The 20,803-nt window shown below is 45.9% G+C and overlaps 1 long non-coding RNA gene and 1 other non-coding gene across 2 annotated transcripts in view; one reads left to right on the forward strand and one right to left on the reverse strand.

Moving 5' to 3' along the window:
- Window positions 1–20,803, reverse strand: part of LOC140460408 (uncharacterized) — a 180,089-nt gene that overhangs the window by 89,097 nt on the left and 70,189 nt on the right. The gene's annotated exons all lie outside the window — the stretch shown is intronic.
- trnan-guu (transfer RNA asparagine (anticodon GUU)) lies at window positions 17,529–17,602 on the forward strand. Its single transcript has one exon. It is a non-coding gene; the product is annotated as a tRNA-Asn (tRNA).

A 20,803-nucleotide genomic window follows, 5' to 3' on the forward strand; every position in this document is an offset into this window, starting at 1 on the left:
GACAAGTGATACAGGGGACTGGGAAGATAAGTATTATAAACTGTGAACAGCAAAGTTCTGGAGCACAACACTTACATTCAAAGACCGAAAACATCCAGGTCCTGATTAAACAGATTGCATTGTGGTGCTTGTTTTGCAAAACATCCACTTGCAATGTCCTACAAAAGAGTGACAAAACCCATCCCTCTCAGCCCAGGATAGAAAATCCGAAGGGATGAACGTTTGCTGATTTTCTGAAGATTCACAGAGCTTAGACTGGGTTTTGGTGATTGTTTCTTTTCCACTGCCAGGAGCCGCAGTGGTTGAGGCGTTGAGTTGGGGAGAATAAAATGTGCCCGTGAGCAGCATGTGGGGCTATTTCAGCTTCCCCTCATATGACTGCGCTGTGAGTTGACTCAGATGTTCTCAGGGACATTTACTGACGCGAGACCGTGAAAGGATTCTCATTCCCGCAGATCGGGAATTCAAACCGTGTGCCGGCTTCAGGACAATAAGAAAGATTAATTGGGGTGTGTGAAGAAGCTGTGAGCTGCATTTCAAACAGGGAGGTGGAGTCAGATGCATCATCCATTGCGCCCAGGCCTTGTGGGTATCTAACGCCGCCATGCTGCAGAGTTCTGACGCCAAAACGGACATGCGCAGCAATGGGAACATTAACAAGGTGAACAACCAAAGATAATCACCGTCACTGATTCCCTTCCACAGGCCCAACTTTGTGAAGCAGTATCTTTCACTGGCAAAGGAAACACCCTTGTCCTCAGGTGCCTGCTTCATTTAGATCACGATTTCAAGCACCTCACTGTTCTAGTCTCATTTCCAAACACTTTGCTCATAGCCTCAAAAGAAGCTCTGCGGGTATCTGCTTGTTTCACCCGAACAGGCAGTCGGTTGCAGATTCCCACCAGTCCCAATTTGAGTGAAATATTTTTCCCCCACCACTGATTTGAATCTTAAAGAAGAAGCCGGGGAGCAAGCTCCCTTTCTTTTCGACGACATTTCTCATTTTTTACTCGGAAGGGTTCACACCTGCGTGGGGAAACCGCAATGGATTTCAAGTCTATCGCATTAACCACTCGGCCCACGAATACAGAACCACACTGACAGCTTGACTTCCCAGGTCTGTCTGCCTGTGGAGCTGAGAAAGAGTGAATCATCACAGAGTTTGTTTGAATCCAATCACTTCACAGTGATTCGAAAGGGTTAAATATCTGCACATGGTGTTTGCAGATATCTAGGTGTTTCACCCCAAAAGATGAAATGAACTTCCAGTTAGAAATTGCAGGAGGAACTCAGCAGGTCAGGCAACATCTGTGGAAAGAGAATCAGAGGCAACATTTTAAAATTGTGTTTTCTCCGACAGGTACTGTCAAACTTGCCGAGTTTCTCTTTTGGTCTCGTCTTCTTAGCATACGCAGTCCCTTACGTTAGACATTAATTCAATTCCGAAACCCCTCTGTGGAGAAGATTTCCATTTGGGGAACATTTTCCTGACCCCATTAAAAGCGCACAGCTTCGAAGCCAAAGAAGAGCATCAAACACACCGCCCCTGGGTGGGCTCGAACCACCAACCTTTCGATTAACAGCTGAATGCGCTGACCAATTGCGCCACAGAGACAGTCGTAGACGCGGGCTGCACCATCGCTTAGTGATTTTATAATTCAGACTCCCCGTCCAGAATTACAATTGTCGTCTATCAGTTTTACTTTTCCATAATCAAGCCTGGGAGATATCTTGTTGAGATACCGGGGACAGTCTGCAGACACATCCATGTCACGAGGAACTAGCTTTCTTACTCCGGGGCCGTCGCCCTTCCAGCCTTTCAGTGTTTTGCCTGTTCCCGAGTTCTCTCATTGGCTTGGAGGCGAGAAGGGGTTTGAATTCCTGATGTGCAGGAACAACAATTCTTTCAATGTCTCAGATCAGTTCGTGTGCCGAGAACATCAGAGTCAACCTCCCGGCCTCTTCAACAAGGGGACGGTGTCTGGACTGTCTCTGCTCAATCGGACCGGTCATCTTTCATTCTCCTCTAAATCCACTTCCCAAAGTGTTTCTAAAGGTTCACAAAGCTGGAGACTGGGATTTCTGTTTTGCTTCATGAACATTTTTCCATTGCTTAACTGACAATATTTTGCCAAAATCTCTTCCCAATTGTATGCCTTGCGTCATGTCTCGGAATGAGGAATTTCCATTCTGGGGAGACATTCCCAAGGTGGAGAATGTTCGCTTTGGAGCAAAGAAGGATAACTGGAGATTTCCTGGGGCTGTTGGTCATGATGGGAGAAGAAGCGGTGGGAATGGGCAGATTAATGATCAGAAGAACCAATTGCCACTGACCAGAGTCAGTTACCAGAGGACAGGGATTGAAGTTCTTGAATGTAAAGCAGCCTCATAAACACAGAGAATACTGCAGAAAGCCAACGGGTCGAGCAGCGTCTGTGGAAAGGGAAACAGAGCTGACGTTGTGAGTCTGATACGTTGTTTGTTCAGAACCCGAGTTTCCTGCATGGCAATCAATTCCCAGACATGAGAAAACGGGACTTTATTGAGACGGGTTTTGTGAAGTTTGAGCGATCATGCAACCAACAGGAAGTCATTTAAAATCGCCAGCGAAGAAAGCATAGTCAGCAGGTTACCACCCTGGGTGGGGAGCCCCAAAGGATCTCTACGCCAACACCTTAAGTGTTCGGCCACAACTACACGCCCAAAGTTGTGGTCTAAAATATCTCATGGAATTGTTCTAACAGGAAATGTGAGTACTGGGCTTGTCTCTGTTCGCGCCACAGCCCCAACCCTGTTCCCTGGATTTAATCAGGACAGAGGAGGCTGATGGGAGATCGAATTGAACGAAACACATTGATAAGAGATAGAGCGGGAGGGAAGGATCCATTCCCATGTGAAGAGTGATTCATAATCAGGGCCGAAAATAAGGAGCCACTTCAAGAAATTTGGGGTTCATCCAGCAAAGCTAATGTCGAACTGTTCACAGAAAATTGTGATGAAAGTCTCTCGAGTTATTTGATGAGAAGTGTTGGTGATGTTAATACAATCGATAGGATGAACGTAGATTGGTAAATGTATTTGGTAACAGTCCTCGTTATAGCATCGCCCTCTTGTTCAGATGATTCGACCCTCCTCATCTCTATGTACAGGAATTGCTCCCCAGCCTATGTCGCAACTCTGTAACAAAATGCATCAAAATCACTTATTAAAGCCTGAGTACGAGATCAAGTCACAATCCAGTGGTTGCATGAGCATTGAAACTAACATAAAACGTACCATAGCCAACGATTGCTCTGAGATAATCTGGGTGACGAAGTTTCTTTATTTCTTTCCTCGAAATGAATCCCATCTTACTCATTTCAGTGTTCTTTAATATGGACAGGTATTAATTCCCATAGCACTTGACCGTTCTAATTCTGTGATTGAGCCATTTATTGGCCTCGATGCATGAGTAGAATCTGTCAATTTTCAAGTGCCACCGTTAAGCCACACCTACAAACTTGTCTCCCGTTCACTCTCAGCTTTCCCTCATAACCGAGCAACGGGGACAGGAAGAAAACGAACGGGAGTAAAACTCAGTTTGAATATGAGTCGATTGCCAGTTGAAGAAAGAACGAATGTTCCGCACAAAAAGCAAAGTTTCACGGGAACATTGCACAATATGGATGTCAAACTCACGACCTCAGAATAAAAATCTTTTGTTCTACTCCTGAGGTATTCCAACATATAGTCAGGGTGTGACCAGTTCTTTTCTCAAGGCGAAATAACTTTTTAAACTTTACGAAAGCAAATACATTGATCAGCAGAAGTCCACAGCTCCAATGCTTTCTGCTCAAAACTCAGGAAAATCATTAAGATTCCACTTCCTTTTTGCTTCTTTCTCAACGCTAACATCCAGTTTCTTCAGTTTCTCTTCTTGAATTTAAAGTTGTTTGTCTTTTTTTTTGCCTTTTTTTGAAAGCAAATTCGCTTCAATATCAACAAAACTGACAGGCAAATCTGACACACAAATAGCCACTCGCTGCCACATATCCCCAATTCTCACTTTCAGATTTGCAAAGGTCAATAAAATAAAGGAACTAAGCAGTTGAGCACGTTTAGAAAGTAGATGACTGACTTTTATGGGTAACTCGCTTGGGCCTTTGCCAACGCTGCTCGCAGGTTTCGTGATCAGGACATAATCTCCCTCAGTTTTGCTGAGCCTGTGCTTGGTTCATTGGGAGATTAGGCCCGGGTTGCAGTCGACCCCGACTTAAGTTGCGTTGTTGTTTTTCACTGGCAGCAGAAGATTGGAGATTATAGGACCAGAACATTACTGCTTTTCTATTTTTTCTTGTGTCGTTCCATCTGGGACTGAGGAAAGCGAATCATTATCGGGAAAACAAGAACATTACGTTTCTAAAGATTCAAGTGCAGGAATTCAATCAGTTAACTGTTCTGTGACTGTGTTTGTCCGAATATTGGTATAAGATGCCTGGGTGTGTCTGTGTTCGATATTTCAAGAACAAATAATTGGAGAATATTTTCTTGCAGATTGTGCCCCCGATAACAGGCCGCAAATGTGCAACAAGGAAACAGTTAAGATTATAGGAACATCGGAATATGAGTAGGCCATTTAGCCCCTCAAGTGTGTTCCAACGTTCAAAGAAATCATGGCTGATCAGAGGCCTAACTCCATTTATCTGTCTTTGGCCCATGTCCCTTAATACCTTTCCTGAACAAAAAAAATCTGTTTCGGATTTAAAGCTGACAAATTATCCTGTACCCACTGCCATTTATGTAGGATATTTCCAAACATCTGACAAACTCAATGTGTCGAAGTGCTTCTGAACATGTACCCTGAAAAGTCTGGCCCTAATTCTACAATTTTGCTCCATTTCGACTTACAACTATTTTGGTGAACAGCCGGACTTGCTGACTAAATGCACCAAAGAGTCTGAGATGCAAAAAAATCAGTAAGATCACGAAACCCGAGTGTTAGCGAATTCCAGCTTCAGACTACAATTACAGAAATAGCAATTGTCCTTTACAAGTGTGACTTTAACAAAATAAAGGCTGGGACATTCATTGTAAACGGTCTGACCACAGACACTGCAGACACACCCATGTCACAGAAACCACCCCTGTGTGGGGATACAAACAGAGTGGTATGGCAGCCTGTCTGCAATTTCGTTCGTTTCACTTGCATTGTCACTTTTGTCTCGATTTAGAAACACGAACTGACTGAGCGAAATGCAGTCTTTCTCGGCCGTAATCATACGATGGTTTTATAGCACTATCACCTCTTTAATTATTGGTCGAGTAATTCGGGAACGTGGTTTGGAAGCCGATGCTCTCACCGTGTTCAAACTTTACCAAATGTCTGCAGAAATCATTAGCCAACATCGGGAAAAAGTGCTTCCAGACATACCTGAGGAATTTCGGTTTGATAGGCCTTGAACTTAAGTGGAAGGAAGGGAAGCCCCGATGCAGGGGCTGCCTGACCCTCTTTAAAAAACTCTCACCAGAAATTCCACCCGCAACACGACGTCATCGGACATGCGCAGTGATGGCCTGCAGCTATTGTGACGCAATAATGATGCTGGCCCCAGGAACATGAATATGTATTCGGCATGGGTCACGTGGTGCTGAATCCAAAAAATAGTTTTCAGAACATCTGCTTCTCATTCTGTCTCCCAGGACCCGGGCGGGTCTCCACTGGCGGATAATTACGCCATTCTGTTTTTAAGTTTGGCTCGAACACCCGAGTGGCCAGGGACAAGCATTACCTTCCTCAACAAAGGGGACAGAGATCAGAAGAACACCACCCTAAACTCCACAAGTGTGTAACCTCAACTTTCGACGTTGGGCCAGTGTATCATTGTGATGATACTTAGTTCACATCTTCAAACATTTGTTGGGGTAGCGGGTGAGGAGGGAAAGCTGCAAAAGATGATACTGAGCGGATAGCAGAGGATGGCTTCTACCCATCAACCTCCGGTTCTGGGCCCAACACGGTCCCGATGCAACACTCCGCTATGCTATGCAAACAGCCTTTCCAGACAAAAATTTTCAGCTTTTCATCTGGCGTGTGACATGCACGTTCGAGATTGATGCCAAAAGATCTTCACTCCTCTCGTGAAATATGCTGTTGTGAAGATGTATCGCTGTTGTGCAAATATTAACGTTGTCTAAATTCCAACATTCTGCTTTTCGAAGTGTGATTTCGCTCAGAACTACACACTTTCAAAAATCACCAAGTTGAAACGTAAACACAGTGCCCACAGAAAGAATTAGCCATGCCAATGCTTCCTGATGCAGGGCTGCCTGACCCTCAGGGAGGTTTCTTTGATAAACTGTGTCCAAGCATTCCGGCCGCACGTCATTGGGTATGCACGATGATGGCCTGCAGCTATTGTGACACAATAATGATGCAGGCCCCGGGAACATAATATGAATTAGCCGTGGGTCACGTGGTAGTGAATGATTCAAACGAATGTTATTCCATGTCCAGGGATTTATTTGAGGGATGAGGTAAATGGGCAAGCGTTACACCCGGGTTCACTCTTCCTTCACTCCCATCACCCGCCCATAGCCCCATGGCACTTTGTCCGGCAACGGCCGAAATTGGAACACCTGCCCGTTTCCCCCACCCTGCTCAGTATTCAAGGGCCCGAACATACCTTCGACGTGAAGAAACACTTTACCTGCACTTACCACAGCCAAGACTACTGCATTCGCTGGTCACAATGTGGTCTCGTCAACATTGGAGAAACAAAGCGGGTGACTGCTTCGCAGAACATCTAGGTTCTGCCCACACAAAGACCCTGAGCTTCCAGTTGCCTGCCACTTCAGCACACCACCCTGTTCCCTGTCCAGCATCACTGTCTCAGGCTTGTTGCAGTGTGCGAGCAGAACAATTTTGCACTTGGGGACCCTACAGTCGTCCTCAATATTGTATTCAATAATTTTAAGGCCTGAACTTCCCCACATCATAGCCCCGTACCACGCACACAAGGCCTTGTTATCACGTAGTCTGCCATTACACACCACCTATTATTAACGACTAACACTTTCCTTTAACAGCTATTCACCCTCCCAGACAGTTCGTTATCAATTCCTTTGTCTGTCCAACCATTCTTGTCTCACTTTGGGCTCTATCCCTATCTATCATTTACTCCGCCCACCTTCCTCTCACCCTCCCATCTGCATATTAACCGACATTTTCCTAATCATCACCAGCTCTGTGGAAGGGTCACCGGATTCTTCTTCACAGAAGCTGCCAGACCTGCTGAGCTTTTCCAGCAACTTCTGTTTTTGTTTCTGAAATACAGCATCCGCAGTTTTTATTCAGAAAGAGTTGCTAATTGGTTTGAGAGACAGAGTGAGAGAGTGAGTGAGAAGAACAGCCATGAACCGTTGGTCTCCGTTCTAATCATAAAGTAAAATCATTGCAGTCCGATTATTGTAGTAAGGGCTTGTGGCTTGTGGCGCAACAGGAGCGCGTCTAACTGCAAACCAAAAAGTTGAATGTTCAAATGGTGTCAGCCTCAGTGTGCTACATAGGAGCTCCATTCCTGCTGTTTCAACTTAGAATAACAGAATGTGCCGCAGCCCACCCGAGCTCTGCTGCTTCTTTGCAATGAGCAAGATAGTGTCTTTTTTCGTACCGTAAGCTTGCCTTCTCCCTGTCAGTCTCTGCTTTGTTCCTTTGACCATGACCACCCCGAAATCCCTTTTTGTGTCCATTGAATCTGCTTCTCTGTCACTGTCAGGCAGCCTTTCCTGATCCCAACCACTCCCTCTGCGAAAACGTTCTTCTTAATGTCACTTTTCCTACTGACTTTCAGTCTCTGCCTATTCACTTTCAATCCTTTCAGGCGTGGGAGCATTTTCACCAAAGCGGGAATCATCTGCCTGGACGACTCCACCATACATCGTGGGTCCTCTCACCTCCCGAAGCAACTGGGACTTGGTCACTATGGAATACATTCTACATTCCTTCAATAATTGCAAGGATGCAACAGTTTCCAGAACATCTGCTTCACATTCTGTCTCCCAGGAGCCGGGCTATCTCCACTGGCAGATAATTACACCATTCTGTTTCTGAATTGTTCTCTCACACCCGAGCGGACAGGGACAAGCATTATCCTCCTCAACAAAGGGAACAGATAACAGGAGAGCACCACATGTGCGTCACCTCAACTTCCTATGTTGGGCCAGTATATCGGTGTGAGACATTTAGTTCGCATCTTAAAAGGCAAGATACAGAACATAGCACCAGTGTAGGGGAAAGCTGCTGAAGGAAACATCGAGAGGAGCATCGCGGATGGCTTCGACCCATCGACTGCTGGGTTATGAGCCCAACACGCTCCCGCTATGGCACTCTGCTATGCTGCATGGCAGCTTTTCCAGAGAAGTATTCAGCTGTTTGCCCCATGTTTGCACCAGGAACATGAAGAGATCCGGAGTTGAGTGATCTTTGCTCAACTGGAAGTGAGATCTATGAGCACGATATTGCAAAGCAAGTGCTGCCTGATGTTATTGTTGTCGACTTGTTATCACCGATTGGGAATAACAATCCATCTTTCTGGCGAACACAATATGGATGCTCTGTCAAGCAGTCACCCAGTCTGCACTTCGTTTCAACCGGGTCCGATCCATCTCCCGCAATTCTGCCTTCCCACTCTCGTGTGCAATGACGTCACGATGCGGCTGGAAGTCTAAGGGACAGTTTATCAAAGAAACCTCCCTGTGGGTCAGGCAGCCCTGCATCGGGAAACATGGGATGGCCACCCATTCTCAGTTTACATGGGGAACACTTCTCCATATTAAACGGCCTCGATGCAAACTTCCCTTCCTTCTGCTTAAATTTCGAAATCACAGTTCGAAAAGCAGAATGTGGGAATTTAGACAAAGTTAAGTTTGCAAAACATCGATATGTCTGTGCAACAACATATGACCCGACAGCAGTGAAGATCTTTTGACATCAATCTCGAACGTGCATGCCACAGTCCAGATGAAAAGTTGAATACTTCTCTGGAAAAACTGCCATGCAGCACAGCAGAGTGGCATAGCGGGAGCGTGCTGGGCCCATAACCCAGAGGTCATAGAGTCATCGAGATGTACAGCATGGTAACAGACCCTTCGGTCCAAACCGTCCATGCCGACTAGATATCCCAACTCAATCTAGTCCCACCTGCCAGCACCCGACACAAATCCCTCCAAACCTTTCCTATTCACATACCCATCCAAATGCCTCTTAAAGATTGCAATTGTACCAGCCTCCACCACATCCTCTGGCAGCTCATTCCACACATGTACCACCCCCTGCGTGAAAACGTTACCCCTTAGATCTCTTTTATGTCATTCCCCTCTCACCCTAAACCTATGCCCTCTAGTTTTGGACTCCCCGAACCCAGGGAAAATACTTTGTCTATTTATCCTATCTATGCCCTTCATAATTTTGTAAACATGTATAAGGTCACCCCTCAGCCTCCGACGCTCCAGGGAAAACAGCCCCAGCCTGTTCAGACTCTCCCTGTAGCTCAGATCCTCCAACCCTGACAACATCCTTGTAAATCTTTTCTGAAACCTTTCATGTTTCACAACATCTTTCCGATAGGAAGGAGACCAGAATTGCATACAATATTCCAACAGTGGCCTAACCAATGCCTGTACAGCCGCAACATGACCTCCCAACTCCTGTACTCAGTACTCTGACCAATAAAGGAAAGCATACCAAACGCCTTCTTCACTATCCTATCTACGTGTGACTCCACTTACAAGGAGCTATGAACCTGCACTCCAATGTCTCTTTGTTCAGCAACACTCCCGAGGACCTTACCATTTAGTGTATAAGTCCTGCTGAGATTTGCTTTCCCAAAATGGAGCACCTTGCATTTATCTGAATTAAACTCCATCTGCCACTCCTCAGCCCATTGGTCCATCTGGTCCTGATCCTGTTGTAATCTGAGGTAACCCTCTTTGCTGTCCACTACACCTCTAATTTTGATGTCATCTATAAACTTACTAACTGTACCTCTTATGCTCGCATCCAAATCATTTCTGTAAATGACAAAAAGTAGAGGGCCCAGCACCGATCCTTGTGGCACTCCACTGGTCACAGGCCTCCAGTCTGAGAAAAAAAAAGCTTCCACCACCACCCTCTGTCTTCTACCTTTGAGCCAGTTCTGCACCAAATGGCTAGTTGTCCCTGTATTCCATGAGACCTAACCTTGCTAATCAGTCTCCCATGGGGAACCGGATTCTGGGTAATCCAAGTTGGAGGATGGGAACAATTTCTGGCTATAAGAGCTGCTCCTTTTTTTGAGGTATTTTAAGTGTTGGAGGCGATTTCCTCCCATTCCAGAAGCAGCAATTACTGTTTTATATGCTGTTGCATTGTTTTGGAACTTTTGGAAAAAAAGACAAAATAACAGCTGTTTTAATGGGGAGAAGAGCAGACAAAGGACAGTGTGAGGACAGTGCAGGAGACAGAGAGAGGGAGAGAGAACCTGCACAGTTCCCGCCTTTGCTGTTTGAATTCGTGTATCGCTGGACATCGGAGTGCATCTGGGAAGATTAACAAACAGTGAAATTCACAACTAATCTTGGAGTCGATGGGTCGAAGCCATCCTCGACTCTCCTCTCGATGTTTCCTTCAGCAGCTTTCCCCTACACTGGTGCTATGTTCTGTGTCTTGCCTTTGAAGATGCGAACTAAATATCTCACACTGATATACTGGCCCAACATAGGAAGTTGAGGTGACGCACATGTGGTGCTTTCCTGTTCTCTGTTCCCTTTGTTGTGGAGGATAATGCTTGTACCTGTCCGCTCGGGTGTGAGAGAACAATTCAGAAACAGAATGGTGCAATTATCCACCAATGGAAATAGCCCGGGTCCTGGGAGACAGAATGAGAAGCAGATGTTGTAGAAACTCTCGCTGCATGCAATTCTTGGAGGAATGTAGAATGTACTCCACAGTGAGCAAGTCCCAGCTGCTTCAGGAGGTGAGAGGGCCCACCGTGTATGGTATGGTGGTCTAGGCGTATGATTCCCGCTTTGGTGAAAATGCTCTCACGCCTGAAAGGATCGAAAGTGAATAGGCAGAGACTAAAAGTCATTGGGAAGAGTAGGAAAAGTGATATTAAGATTAGATTACATTACATTACAGTGTGGAAACAGGCCCTTCAGCCCAACAAGTCCAGACTGACCCGCCAAAGCGCAACCCACCCATACCCCTACATTTACCCCTTACCTAACACTACAGGCAATTTAGCATGGCCAATTCACCTGACCTGCACATCTTTGGACTGTGGGAGGAAACCGGAGCGCCCGGAGGAAACCCACGCAGACACGGGGAGAACGGATATTAAGTGGAACGTTTTCACAGAGGGAGTGGCTGGGATCAGGAAAGGCTGCCTGACAGTGACAGAGAGGCAGATTCAATGGACACAAAAGGGATTTCGGGGTGGTCATGGTCAAAGTAACAATGCAGAGATATACAGGGAGAAGGCAAGATTACGATACGAATAAAGGTACATTGCTCATTTTGGAGAAGCAGCAGAGCAAAGGTGGACTGTGACACATTCTGTGATTCTGAATGAACTGACAGTTGGACCAACATAAGGTGGCAATTTATCCAAAGGTTATGTTTACACAGCCTCGACACCAGCAGCGTGAGATCTAACTTCTTGATTTGAAGCAGCAGAAATTGCGCCCCACTGAGCTTGATGTGATTTGAACGCGCAATCTTGTAAGCAGCAGGTAGACGTGCTCCCGTTGCGTCACAAGCCAACACGACGCGGGGTTGAGGGAAGTGATCGGACTGCAATGATTTTACGTTATGATTGAGAACGGAGGCCAACGGTTCATGGCTGTTCTGTCTCACTCACTCTCTCACTCTGTCTCTCGAACCAATTTGCAACTCTTTCTGAATAAAAACTGCGGATGCTGTATTTCAGAAACAAAATCAGTAGTTGCTGGAAAAGCTCAGCAGGTCTGGCAGCTTCTGTGAAGAAGAATCCGGTGACCCTTCCACAGAGCTGGTGATGATTAGGAAAATGTCGGTTACTATGCAGATGGGAGGGTGGGAGGAAGGCGGCGGAGTAAATGGTAGATAGGGATAGAGCCCAAAGTGAGACAAGAATGATTGGACAGACAAAGGAGTTGATAGCGATCTGTCTGGGAGGGTGAATAGCTGTGTAAGGAAACTGTTAAGGGCTAAGAATAGTTGGTGTGTACTGGCAGACTACGTGACAACAAGGCCTTGTGTGCGTGGTAGGGGGCTAAGATGTGGGGAAGTTCAGGCTCTAAAATTATTGAATTCAATATTGAGGACGACTATAGTGTCCCCAAGTGTAAAATTGTTCTGCTGGAACACTGCAACAAGCCTGAGACAGAGATGCTGGACAGGGAACAGGGTGGTGTGCTGAAGTGGCAGGCAACTGGAAGCTCAGGGCCTTTTTGCGGGCAGAACCTCGATGTTCTGCGAAGCAGTCACCCGCTTCGTTTCTCCAATGTTGACGAGACCACATTGTGAGCAGCGAATGCTGTAGTCTTGGCTGTAGAATGTGCAGGTAAACTGTTGCTTCACGTCGTAGGTATGTTCGGGCCCTTGAATACTGAGGAGGGTGGGGGGAACGGGCAGGGGTTCCAATTTCGGCCTTTGCAGGACAAGGTGTCATTGGGCTATGGGCGGGTGATGGGAGTGAAGGAAGAGTGAACCCCAGGTGTAACTCTTGCCCATTTACCTCATCCCTCAAATAAATCCCTGGACATGGAATAACATTCGTTTGAATGATTCACTACCACGTAACCCACGGCTAATTCATATTCATGTTCCAGGGGCCTGCATCATTATTGTGTCACAATACCTGCATGCCATCGTCGTGCATGTCCGATGACGTGCGGCCGGAACGCTTGGACACAGTTTATCAAAGAAACCTCCCTGAGGGTCAGGCAGCCCTGCATCGGGAAGTATTGGGATGGCTAATTCTTTCTGTGGGCACTGTGTTTACGTTTGAACATGGTGATTTTTGAAATTATGCAATTCTGAGCGAAATCACAGTTCGAAAAGCAGAATTTTGGAATTTAGACAACGTTAATATTTGCACAACAGCGATACATCTTCGCAACAACATATTTCACGAGAGTAGTGAAGATCTTTTGATTTCAATCTCGAACGTGTATGTCACACACCAGATGAAAACCTGAAAACTTGTCTGGAAAGGCTGCCGCGTGGCATTTTTTGCAGCTTTCCCTCCTCACCTGCTACCCCAACAAATATTTGAAGATGTGAACTAAATATCATCACAATGATATACTGGCCCAATGTAGAAAGTTGAGGTTACACACTTGTGGAGTTCAGGGTGGTGTTCTGATCTCTGTCCCCTTTGTTGAGGAGGGTAATGCTTGTCCCTGGCCACTAGGGTGTTCGAGCCAAATTTAAAAACAGAATGGTGTAATTATCCGCCAGTGGAGACCCGCCCGGGTCCTGGGATACAGAATGAGAAGCAGATGTTCTGAAAACTAGTTTTTGGATTCTGTATCACGTGACCCATGCCGAATACACATTCTTGTTCCTGGGGCCAGTATCATTATTGCGTCACAATAGCTGCAGGCCATCACTGGGCATGTCCTATGACGTCGTGTTGCGGCTGGAATTTCTGGTGACAGTTTTTTAAAGAGGGTCAGGCAGCCCCTGCATCGGGGCTTCCCTTCCTTCCACTGAAGTTCAAGGCCTATCAAACCCCGAAATTCCTCAGGAATGTCTGGAAGCACTTTTTCCCGATGTTGGCTAATGATTTCTGCAGACATTTGGTAAAATTTGAACACGGTGAGAGCCATCGGCTTCTAAACCACGTTCCCGAATTACTCGACCAATACTTAAAGCAGTGATAGTGCTATAAAAGAACTGTATGATTACGGCTGAGAAAGACGGTATTCCGCTCAGTCAGTTCGTGTTTCTAAAGAGAGACAAAAGTGACAATGCAAGTGAAACGAACGAAATTGCAGACAGGCTGCCATACCACTCTGTTTGTATCCCCACACAGGGGTGGTTTCTGTGACATGAGTGTGTCTGCAGTGTCTGTGGTCAGACTGTTTACAATGAATGTCCCAGCCTTTATTTTGGTAAAGTCACACTGATAAAGGACAATTGCTATTTCAGTAATTGTAGTCTGAAGCTGGAATTCGCTAACACTCGGGTTTCGTGATCTTACTGTTTTTTTACATGTCAGACTCTATGGTGCATTTAGTCAGCAAGTCCAGCTGTTCACCAAAATAGTTGTAAGTCGAAATGGAGCAAAATTATAGAATTAGGTCCAGACTTTTCAGGGCACATGTTCAGCAGCACTTCTACACAATGAGTTTGTCAGATGTTTGGAAATATCCTACATAAACGGCAGTGGGTACAGGATAATTTGTCAGCTTTAAATCCGAAACAGATTTTTTTTTGTTCAGGAAAGGTATTACGGGACATGGGCCAAAGACAGATAAATGGAGTTAGGCCTCTGATCAGTCATGATTTCTTTGAATGTTGGAACACACTTGAGGGGCTAAATGGCCTACTCATATTCCTATAATCTTAACCGTTTCCTTGTTGCGCATTTCCGGCCTGTTATTGGGGACACGATCTGCAAGAAAATATTCTCCAGTTATTTGTTCTTGAAATATCGAATACAGACACACCCAGACATCTTATACCAATATTCGGACAAACACAGTCACAGAACAGATAACTGATTGAATTCCTGCACTTGAATCTTTAGAAACGTAATGTTCTTGTTTTCCCGATAATGATTCGCTTTCCTCAGTCCCAGATGGAACGACACAGGAAAAAATAGAAAGCAGCAATGTTCTGGTCCTATAATCTCTAATCTTTTGCTGCCAGTGAAAAACAACAATGTAACGTAAGTCGGGGTCGACTGCAACCCGGGCCTAATCTCCCAATGAACCAAGCACAGGCTCAGCAAAACTGAGGGAGATTATGTCCTGATCACGAAACCTGCGAGCAGCGTTGGCAAAGACCCAAGCGACTCACCCATAAATGTCAGTCATCTACTTTCTAAACGTGCTCAACTGCTTACTTTATTTTATAGACCTTTGCAAATCTGAAAGTGAGAATTGGGGATATGTGGTAGCGAGTTTGTGTGTCAGGTTTGCCTGAAAGTTTTGTTGATATTGAAGCGAATTTGCTTTCTAAAAAAGGCAAAAAAAAGACAAACAACTTTACTTTCAATAAGAGAAACTGAAGAAACTGGATGTTAGCGTTGAGAAAGAAGCAAAAAGGAAGTGGAATCTTAATGATTTACCTGAGGTTTGAGCAGAAAGCATTGAAGCTGTGGACTTCTGCTGATAAATGTATTTATTTTCGTAATTGTAAGAAGTTATTTGGCCTTGATAAAATAACTCGTCACACCCTGACTATATGTTCGAATACCTCAGTAGTAGAACAAACGATTTTTATTGTGAGGTCATGAGTTTGATATCCATATTGTGCAATGTTCCCGTGAAACTTTGCTTTTGTGCGGAACATTCGCTCTTTCTTCAACTGGCAATCTAATCATATTCAAACTGACTTTTACTCCCGTTCCTTTTCTTCCTGTCCCCGTTGCTCGGTTATGAGGGAAAGCTGAGAGTGAACGGGAGACAAGTTTGTAGTTGTGCGTTAACGGTGGCACTTGAAAATTGACAGATTCTACTCATGTCTCGAGGCCAATAAATGGCTCAATCACAGAATTAGAACGATCAAGTGCTATGGGAATTAATACCAGTCCATATTAAAGAACACTGAAATGAGTAAGATGTGATTCATTTCGAGGAAAGAAATTAAGAAACTTCGTCACCCAGATTATCTCAGAGCAATCGTTGCTATGGTCCGTTTTATGTTACTTTCAAAGCTCATGGAACCACTGGATTGTGACCTGATCTGGTACTCAGGCTTTACTAAGTGATTTTGATGCATTTTGTTACAGAGTTGCGACATAGGCTGGGGAGCAATTCCTGCACATAGAGATGAGGAGGGTCGAATCAATGAAACAAGAGTGCGATGCTATAACGAGGACTGCTCCAAATACATTTACCAATCTACGTTCATCCTATCGATTGTATTAGCATAATCAACACTTCTCATCAAAATAACTCGAGAGACTTTCATCACAATTTTCTGTGAACAGTCATACTGAATGAACCCCAAATTTCTTGAAGTGGCTCCTTATTTTCGGCCCTGATTATTAATCTCTCTACGCATGGGAATGGATCCTTCCCAGCCGCTCTATCTCTCATCAATGTGTTTAGTTCAATTCGATCTCCCACCAGCCTCCTCTGTCCTGATCAAATCCAGGGGAACAGGAAACGTTGGGGCTATGGAGCGGACAGGACAATCCCAATACTCACCTTTCCTGTTCGAACTATTCCATGAGAAAGTTTAGACCACAACTTTGGGCGTGTAGTTGTGGCCGAACACTTAAGGTGTTGGCGTAGAGATCCTTTGGGGCTCCCCGCCCAGGGTGGTAACCTGCTGGCTATGCTTTCTTCGCTGGCGATTTTAAATGACTTCCTGTTGGTTGCATTATCGCTCAAACTTCACAAAACCCGTCTCAATAAAGACCCGTTTTCTCATGTCTGGGAATTGATTGCCATGCGGGAAACTCGGGTTCCGAACAAACAACGTACCAGACTCACAACGTCAGCTCTGTTTCCCTTTCCACAGATGCTGCTCGACCCGTTGGCTTTCTGCAGTATTCTCTGTGTTTATTAGGCACAAGTGCTGCTTTTCATTCAAGAACTTCAATCCCTGTCCTCTGGTAACTGACTCTGGTCAGTGGCAATTGGTTCTTCTGATCATTAATCTGCCCATTCCCACCGCTTCTTCTCCCATCGTGACCAACAGCCCCAGGAAATCTCAGTTTTCCTTCTTTGCTCCAAAGCGAACATTCTCCACCTTGGGAATGTCTCCCCAAAATGGAAATTCCTCATCCCTGGACATGAGGCAAGGCGTACAATTGGAATAGATTTTGGCAAAATATTGTCAGTTAGGAAATGGAAAAATGTTCAAATGTTCATGAAGCAAAACAGAAATCCCAGTCTCCAGCTTTGTGAACCTTTCAAAACACTTTGGGAAGCGGATTTAGAGGAGAATGAAAGATGACCGGTCTGATTGAGCAGAGACAGTCCAGACACCGTCCCCTTGTTGAAGAGGCCAGGAGGTTGACTCTGATGTTCTCGGCACATGAACTGATCTGAGACATTGAAAGAATTGTCGTTCCTGCACATCAGGAATTCAAACCCCTTCTCCCCTGCGAGCCAATGAGAGAACTCGGGAACAGGCAAAACACTGAAAGGCTGGAAGGGCGCCGGCCCCGGAGTAAGAAAGCTAGTTCCTCGTGACATGGATGTGTCTGCAGACTGTCCCCGGTATCTCCACAACACATCTCCCAGGCTTGATTCTGGAAAAGTAAAACTGATAGACGACAATTGTAATTCTAGGCGGGGAGGCTGAATTATAAAATCACTAAGCGATGGTGCAGCCCACCACCGCGCCTGTCTCTGTGGCGCAATTGGTCAGCGCGTTCGGCTGTTAACCGAAAGGTTGGTGGTTCGAGCCCACCCAGGGGCGGTGTGTTCGCTGCCTTTCTTTGGCTTCGAAGCTGTGCGACTTTAATGGGGTCAGGAAAATGTTCCCCAAGCGGAATTCTTCTCCATGAAGGGGTTTCGGAATTGAATTAATGTCTCACGTTAGGGACTGCGTCTGCTGAGAAGACGAGACCAAAAGAGAAACTCGGCAGGTTTGACAGTACCTGTCGGTGAAAACACAATTTTGAAATGTTGCCTCTGATTCTCTTTCCACAGATGTTGCCTGACCTGCTGAGTTCCTCCTGCAATTGCTAACTGAAAGTTCATTTCATCTTTTGGGGTGAAACACCTAAATATCTGCAAACATGTCTCGCCAAAATGGAAATTCCTCATCCCAGGAAACGAAGCATGGCGTATATTTGGGGAGAGATTTTGGTAAAATATTATCATATAGGAAATGTAAAAATGTTCATGAAGCAAGACAGAAATCCCAGTCTCCAGCTTTGTGAACCTTTAGAAACACTTTGGGAAGCGGATTTAGAGGAGAATGAAAGATGACCGGTCCGATTGAGCAGAGACAGTCCAGACACCATCTCCTTGTTGAAGAGGCCGGGAGGTTGACTCTGATGTTCTCGGCACATGAACTGATCTGAGACATTGAAAGAATTGTCGTTCCTGCACATCAGGAATTCAAACCCCTTCTCCCCTCCGAGCCAATGAGAGAACTCGGGAACGGGCAAAACACTGAAAGGCTGGAAGGGCGCCGGCCCCGGAGTAAGAAAGCTAGTTCCTCGTGACATGGATGTGTCTGCAGAGAGTGGGATCAGACTGTCCCCAGTGTCTCCACAGTAAATGTCCCAGGCTTTATTTGTGAAAATTAAGACTGATAGACCACAATTGTAATTCTCGGCGGGGCAGGCTGAATTTTGAAATCACTAATAGCCTCCCCGAAGGGATGGTCTTTGGTCGTTGCTTGTCTCTGTGGTGCAACTGATCGGCACATTATCCTGTTAACGGGGAAGTTGGTGGTTCGAAGCCCACGCAGGGGCGCTGTGTTCGCTGCTCCCCCTTGCCTTGGGTTGTGTGCTTATAATGGGGTCAGAGAAACAATTTCCAGAACAGCTGCTTCTCATTCTGTCTCCCTGCTTCCGTTTGTCCCGTCTCCAGGAACCGGGCCCTCTCTACTGGCAGAAAATTGGGCCCTTCTGTTTCGAAACTTTTCTCTGAGACCTGAGTGACCAGTGACGAGTATTGCCCTCCTCAACAGAGAACAGGAGAAGACCACGCAGACCTCCACGAGTGTGTCATCTCACATGTGCACATTGGGCCAGTATATCAATGTGAAATATTTATGTCGAAGTGTTTTGGGAAGCAGATGAGTAGGCGAGGTGCAGAACAGTGCGCCGTTATACAGGAAAGCTGCTAAAGAGGACATTAAGTGAATAGGAGAGATGGTTTCCCTTCTGGGGGATGCTCCCATCACGCACCCGCAGACATATCGCCGACGCGCAAATATAAACTCTGTCTAAATTCCCACATTCTGTTTTTTCGAACTGTGATTTCACTCAAAAGCACATAATTTCAACACTCGCAAAATTCAAACTTTAACAAATTGCTCATAGATGTACTTTGCGAACACCTGGAAAAAGTTTTTCCAAACGTACCTGGGGAATTTCGGTCTGAGGGCTCTTGAACTTTAAGTAGAAGGACTGGAAGTTTGCCTCGAGGCTGCGGAATGTGGCGATGTGTTCCCCATGTTAACTGGTAGTGGTTGGCCATCTCAGTGCTTCCCGATGCAGGGCTGCCCTGACCCACAGGGAGGTTTCTTTGATAAACTGTCCCGGGGGCTTCCAGCCGTATCGTGACGTCAAAGGGCGAGCCCCCGGTGATGGCCTGCAGCTGCTGTGACGCAATAATGATGCTGGCCCCGGAACATGAATACGAATTAGTTCGTGAGTCATGTGGTACTGAATCATTGGATGGAATGTTCTTTCAACTTCACGGATTTATATATGAGAGGAGGTAAGTGGGCAGGGCTTACACCTCGGATCCGCTCTTCCTTCACTCTCAACACCCCACACCCACCTCCCATTGTCCCAAGGCAATTTCCCCTGTAACCGCCGAATGTGTAACACCTGCCCATTTACCTGCTCCCTCCTGAATATCCAGGGGCTCGAACATACCCGCCAGGTGAAGCAGCACTTTACCTGCACATTTGCCACAACCTAGTCTACTGCATTCGCTGCTCACAGTGTGGTTTCCCCAAAGTAGCATGAAGCATAAACTGGGTGACTGTTTCGCAGAACATTTCAATTCTGCCCGCAAAAAAAATGGCCTTGAGCTTCTGGTTGCCCGCCACTTTTACACGCCACCCTGTGCCCTGGCCAGCATCTCTGTCTCAGACATGCAAAGCTCAGCTCCAAATGGAAGAACAACGCCTCATTTTCCACTTGAAGACCTACAGCCCCCCTGTCTTCAATATCGAGTTCCATGACTTTAGGGCCAGAAATCCGCCATGTCCTATTCTCTCCTATTCACGTAACGTCGTCTTTAGCAGCTTACCCGTCTAAGGGCGCTCTGTTCTGCATCTCGCCTTCTCATCTGCTTCCCAAAAAACTCAACATAAATATTTCTCATTGATATACTGGCCCCATGTGCACAGTTGAGGTGACATACTCGTGGAGGTCTGCGTGGTCTTCTCCTGTTCTCTGTTGAGGAGGGCAAAGCTTGTGGTCATGTTCAGATGCGCAGATTTACACGGAAAAGGGAAGAGAATGATACGAATTGAGACACGCGTTTACTTACAGTGTAGAACCAGCAGAGCGAAGGTGGGCCGCATGGCCTCCGTCTACGCTGTGCCACACGTTATGATTCAGAGTTAAATCACAGTTCGACCAACAGAATGTGGGAATTAAGAAAACAGTTTATATTTACACAGCCTCCATACGTCTGCGCAACAGCATATTACACGACAGCAGCGGAGGTCTTTGACATCAGGCTCGAACGTGCATGCCACACGCCAGACGAAAGGCTGAAGGGACCTGTGGAAAACACTCCGTGTGGGAAAGTACAGTAGCGCAGCGGGAGGGTGCTGGGTTCATGTCCCTCGATCGAAACTATCGTCTGCTATTGCTTCCCTTTGTAACGGGATTCTGTTCTATATCTTGCCTTTACCTCTGCTTCCCAAATCTTCGAGTATCTGAGCTGAATATGTCACTAAACACTGGCCCTATTTACACAATTG

This window comes from Chiloscyllium punctatum, chromosome 36, assembly GCF_047496795.1.
Source record: "Chiloscyllium punctatum isolate Juve2018m chromosome 36, sChiPun1.3, whole genome shotgun sequence".
NCBI classification, from domain to species: domain Eukaryota; kingdom Metazoa; phylum Chordata; class Chondrichthyes; order Orectolobiformes; family Hemiscylliidae; genus Chiloscyllium; species Chiloscyllium punctatum.